The following is a 6,448-nucleotide window of genomic DNA, read 5'->3' as shown; positions in this document are numbered from 1 at the left end:
CAAGCGCTAGGCCACAGACTTCCTATTTTCACACATTCTACACATTTTTCCCTTCGAGGTGATAAACATCTTCCCGTCGCATTCCTGCCTATATTTCTGAAGCTTTTAATTGTTTAAAGTTTTAAAAACAGCCCGAAAACTCACCCATTGCACTCGCAAGACAGGACGGGGCACACCAGGAGGGAAGGACACTGCAGCACTTACGTGGCGGTGGCAGCCGGCGCTGACACCTGGTGGCGAGGATGGTGCTGCGGGCCCTGGCTGGAGCTGAGCCTGGTGCTCAATCTGGCGTGAGAGCCGAACCCGGGGCTTGGGTTGGGGCCGTGACCGGGGCCGAGAAATAAGCCGCCGTTGGAACCAAGGACAAGCCTGGGTCCGGGGTCAGGGACGAGCCCGGAGGTGAGGTTGGGGCCTAGACTGCAGCCCAGGAAGCGACCGAGCTGACAGGTGGATACTACAGGGTGAAGAGGAGGAGGGAATGCTGGGGATATAAGGAGAAATGCGCCTCGCCTGCGCAGTTAGGGGCTATGTGTGAGTGGTGCAAAATTGCGTTGGGGGAACGAGTGAGTGGTGGTATATTGCGTTGGAGCAAACCCAACGGGTCTGCACTTTGTCACATTTTCAATGAATACAATGCAATTCTGTATTAACTGAAACACGGTCAGAACATATAGACGCAAATTCAGGCTATACCTCAGACATTATTTAGATGGGCCACACAGTGGCATAGATGGTAGTCCTGCTGCTTTGCAGCATCCGAGACCCTGGTTCAATCCTGACTTTGGATGCTGTCTTGGTGGAGTTTGTACCTTCTACCTGAATGGTAGGCTTCCTCCTGGTGTTCCTGTTTCCTCCCACATCCCAAAAACATGTGTGTTTGTACATTAACTTGCGCCTGTAAGTTGGCCCGAGTGTGCTGGGAGTGGATGAGAAAGTGGAATAGAATTAGTGTAAAAGGGTGATCGATAGTCAGCACGGATTTAGTGCACCAAAGGGCTTGTTTCAATGCTAGCTCAATCGATCGATCGATCAAGACACTGGTGAATGATTAGTTTGATTTTCACAGATCCATGCTCATTTGCCATTCATATAATCTCTCAGACACTCATAGGCCCAGAGAGAATGGTTGATTTTTTTCCTGGCACACCGCACTTTTTTCTTCTCTGTCTAGCCAACCAGGCTGGCTGATTGCATGATCCTGTGTCTTGGTTATCCTTTTTTTATAGACTTCCAATTTTCTGATTAGCAACATGACACACACATGGGTTTGGACAACTCTTGTATTGTTTTGCCACCAATCTGGGTCACAAGAACATGCAGAAGACACTTTTGACCATTAGGTAGACTGACAAAAACCTCAGGGAACCTTCGGGAACCGCACGGAAACCTTGGGTGTGGCGCAAAGTCTCCAGAGGTTTCCGTTCAGGTTTCCTAAGTGGGACAGGGGCATTAAGGAGGTGATTAAAAGAGATCAACAGCTGGCAATTCATTTCTTCTCTTCTTGGTATTATATCAGGAACAAAATTTAATTTAAAAAAAAAAATCTAATTGGAGTGCTGGTAATTTATTCACTGATATTGCAGTTCACAGTGAGATCATTAGGTGTTAGTGCCATATGGGAGGTAAAGCAGTCCACCTACGCAGAAGAACACTGAGTGGAGCTAGTGACTCATGAACACCTCTGATGTTGCACATGCACATGAGAAGTCATTCTCATCATGTGACTGAATTAGGAAAAGCGTGAAAGCAAGTTGATCAGCAGGTTCATATGTTACAAGATGCAGGTTGGTGAACACTTCTGAGGCACATTGGAATGTCAGGTTTTGTTTGGTGTCCATTATGTGGTCCCCTGATTATCATTCAGCCACTGTGCTTCATTTCTAAACAATGTTTATAAATACTGCAACCAGGAAAAAAAATGTCCAATGTTAAAACTTGGAAAAACAAGCATGAGACAGAAGAAAGAATTTAAATTGAATAACTTGATCAGTAGATCAAGTAAGCATATTATGCGTGGAACAGTACTACAAATAATATTGTTGTACAATATTTTAATGCAAAGATATCTTTTTATGCAAGATGAATATTAAATACACATGCTTGACAATGGAAGTTAGAGAAATTAGTTATTTCACTCTCTTTACCCTGGAAGGTTCAGCTTTCTCAATGAAACATTGAGTGCTTACCATTGTGATAAAAAGGTTCAAGGATGAAGCCATGACTGATTTAACAGTTAAGGGATGGCGAAGCCAAGTTCTACCAAGTAAATGTTTAAGAAGGAACTGCAGATGCTGGAAAATCGAAGGTACACAATAAAATGCTGGAGAAACTCAGCGGGTGCAGCAGCATCTATGGAGCGAAGGAAATAGGCAACGTTTCGGGCCAAAACCCTTCTTCAGACTGCTCGCACCAGGGTCTCCTCCATTCCCCGTCACACTGCTCTCTCTCCCCATTCCCCCACTCGCAACAAGGGCAGAGTCCCCCTGGTCCTCACCTTTCACCCCACTAGCCGGCACATACAACAAATAATCCTCCGTTAGTTTCGTCACCTCCAACGTGACCCCCCCACTCGCCACATCTTCCCATCTCCCCCCGTCTGCCTTCCGCAAAGACCGCTCCCTCTGTAACTCCCTTGTCAATTCTTCCCTTCCCTCCCGCACCACCCCTTCCCCGGGCACTTTCCCTTGCAACCGCCAGAGATGCTACACTTGTCGCTTTACCTCCCCCCTCGACTACATTCAAGGACCCAAGCAGTCGTACCAGGTGCGACAGAGGTTCACCTGCACCTCCTCCAACCTCATCTATTGTATCCGCTGCTCTAGATGTCAGCTGATCTATATCGGTGAGACCAAGCGTAGGCTTGGCGATCGTTTCGCCGAACACCTCCGCTCGGTCCGCATCAACCAACCTGACCACCCGGTGGCTCAGCACTTCAACTCCCCCTCCCATTCCATGTCCGACCTTTCTGTCCTGGGCCTCCTCCACGGCCAGAGTGAGCAACACCGGAAATTGGAGGAACAGCACCTCATATTCCGCTTGGGGAGTCTGCATCCTGATGGCATGAACATTGAATTCTCACAATTCTGTTAGCCCTTGCTGTCTCCTCCCCTTCCTACCTCTCCCTCAGTCCTCGGGCTCCTCCTCCTCCTTTTTCCTTTTGGCTCCCCGCCTCCCCCCACCCCCCATCTGTCTGAAGAAGGGTTTCGGCCTGAAACGTTGCCTATTTCCTTCGCTCCATAGATGCTGCTGCACCCGCTGAGTTTCTCAAGCATTTTTGTGTACCTTCTACCAAGTAAAGTTCAGCGTGTACACAGCACTATCAGAATATTTATTACTGATTATCTCCTTATTCATAAAGCTTGATTATAGCTGATTTTGACAATTTGCAATACGTTGCACAGCACCAAGCTGGAGCGCATGGTTAATCATCTTGATTTTAAACTAAAGTGTTACTGGTAAATATAGAACATAGAGCGGAGCGGGTCAGCGGGCGATGGATAACAGGACAGCAGGTAGTGGACTCTCCTGTGTCAGCGTGAAAAAGGAACCAATTGAGGTTACTCGCACTGACACATGGAGTAAACTCCACCACCCGTTGTCCTGCGTATCCATCGCCCGCTGACCCGCTCTTGAGCTGGTTGCTCTGGCATGATCCCCAACCCCCTCCTTCTCAATGCTCCTGCCCTCCCGCAACTTTACCGCTGGCCAGACACCCCACACGCTGTGAACTCTTCCCCTCCCCCCGTCCTTTTACAGCCGCTTCCCACTTTACAGCCGCATGCGCAGTACACAGTCCACGCTGCAAAGGCAGAATTTCAGCTGCCTTCAGCTCTGCTTGAAATTGACAACTTGAAGCAGCGTCCACGGCACGTGGGCTGCACACACTTTCCCGTATTACATGTGGTGCGGCGGCGCCTAACGGCAGCGGCTCGACTGCAGTCCATCTGTCTTTTAAAACATTTTTGTCTTGTTAAATGTATTAGGCTGTGGGCTGAGCATCAAAAATGTGTCTAAAAATCGATTTTCGTGACCCACGTCACGGAACTACATGAAATTTTCCACAGATTTAGATTAAATATAATTGAGAAGGATGTCATAACTAGTCAGTGCCGAAAGTTGCAAATTAATTAATTAAGCACCATCTCGTGGCCAATGCCCATATTACACAATGGGCAGCCTATTTCCGTGTTGCAGTCCATTTAAATTATATATTATTATACCTATATATATATGACTTGTAAATATGACTGTCATCATATATAATTAAGTATAAGTATATTATATAAAAATAATATGATGAATATAATTGTGTGTTTTTTTAATGACACTGTCGCAGAGGTCCTGGTCCTGAACCAGCCTAATTAATGGGTGAGGGCAGTTCTTGTAGGTTCCTCCCTTTACTGAACCCCACTGACTGCCAGTGTGCAGAGTGTGGGTCACAGCCATAGTGGGACTGGGGCAGTGCCAGGCTGGGGGACAGTCCTGCAAGGCATTTTCCAGTCGCTTTAATAGGAAATTTATTGGCACGAGGTCCCAGGTTTTAAGGGCTCATGAACCTGCCTAATTAAAGGGTCAGGACAGATCCTCTGGGTTCCCCCGTTTACTGAACCCCACTGACTGCCACAGTGGGGAGAATGGGGGTAACGGCCATAGTGGGGAGAATGGGGGTAACGGCCATAGTGGGACTGGGGCAGTGCCAGGCTGGGGGACAGTCCTGCAAGGCATCTTCCGGTTGCTTTAATAGGAAATTTAATGAGACTGCAGCAGAGGTCCCAGTTTTAAGGGCTCATGAACCTGCCTAATTAAAGGGTCAGGACAGATCCTCTGGGTTCCCCCGTTTACTGATCCCCACTGACTGCCATAGTGGGGAGAGTGGGGGTAACGGCCATAGTGGGACTGGGGCAGTGCCAGACCTGTAAGAGACCTGTCTTATTTCTGATGTAAATGTCACATCCTGGATGTATGTGTGTGGATGTATGTGTGTGCATGGATGTGTACATGTATGTCTGCGTACAGATGGATGTGTGTGTGGACGTGTGTATGTATGTATGTATATGTGGATACGTGGGTGGACTGTCACACTGTCATTCACCAGCACGCCATTATCATAATAATTTACTCATTGTTTAAATAATTTGACCATATAAATAGTGAAACGATTGACATTAAAATAAAACTTTATATAATCATTTCCCCAATTTATTTATTTCCATTACATCTGATCTTCATCTGAATATTCTTCATCAGATTCCAAGTCTTTTGATATGTTTTGATAAGTCCATTGATCAGTTAGTTCAAGTGGAGGGTCAGGCAGAGGCTACAAAAAAACCCATCTCATAGTCATTAAGTCTGCATGGACTTCAATTCATAAAATTTCAACCTCTTCTTAATGTTAATGAGAATAACACTGTTACTACCATAGATAAATTAGTACAAGTTCACATACACCAATTCATTTCTACATAAACATCAGCCATTTCTGACCATTTCTCACTCCAATGGAAGCCTATAAATTGCAGTGAATATTCCTCCGTTATTCTCATGTGGTCGGGGCCTGGAAACAGCCTCTACGGACGGCACTATGTACAGTCTTTCCCCCCCCCCCCCCCCATCCCCCGTGGAAATGATCCAAACACACTCCGCGACTCTGTTTTCGCGAATCAGCCGCTTCTTAATTGAGACCGCGGCTTCATTATGTTAACTACATAGGCCCCGCGGTCGGAGCACTTTTTCCCGGTAAGTTATCGCAGGCAGCTCTGAGATTAGATGTTAAAGAAAACTTATTAGACTTCAACAAGCTGGCATTAGTGAAAATGTTTAATGTACTTTGTTATGGATACACATAGTTTAGGCCCTCAACTTCATGAATGAGTGAATGAATGAGTGAATGTACAGCCTCCAAATCTCATTTTTTCACATTATGAAAGGGTGCAATTAATTTAATTAAAATCCATACAGATTAATTTTCATAAATTCAGACTTTAAATCTTACCTTTCAGTTCCAGTTGATTCACAATGTTTCACTGGTTTCACGACTTGGCTATCCTCTTTGTGCTGCAGCACCTCTTGCCCCTCTCTGTGTCTCTGTCTCTCTCTCTGCCCCTTCTCTCTCTGCCCTCACTCTCTAACCCCGCCCCCCCCTCCCTCTCTAGATGTGACTGCAAGTTGGGGGCTATGCGTCAGTAGATAGGGTGGATATGGGGTAAAAGGAGCAAATTAATAATATTAATATAATATCAAAGGGGGTAATTAGCGTGAGTGCGGGGGGATAGTTAGTGTGTGTGATGCTGCATGCCACCTCCCCCCCCCCCCCCCCACAACCGCACATTGGGGGAACAGACCCAACGGGTCTGCACTTGGTCTAGTACATAACTAAAACTCTGATCTTGTTACCTTCCAATTTCCTAGTTACATCTTCAAAAAATTCCAGAAGATTAGTCAAGCATGA

This window comes from Amblyraja radiata, chromosome 19 (genome assembly GCF_010909765.2).
Source record: "Amblyraja radiata isolate CabotCenter1 chromosome 19, sAmbRad1.1.pri, whole genome shotgun sequence".
NCBI classification, from domain to species: Eukaryota; Metazoa; Chordata; class Chondrichthyes; order Rajiformes; family Rajidae; genus Amblyraja; species Amblyraja radiata.
This window is presented reverse-complemented; position numbering follows the sequence as displayed.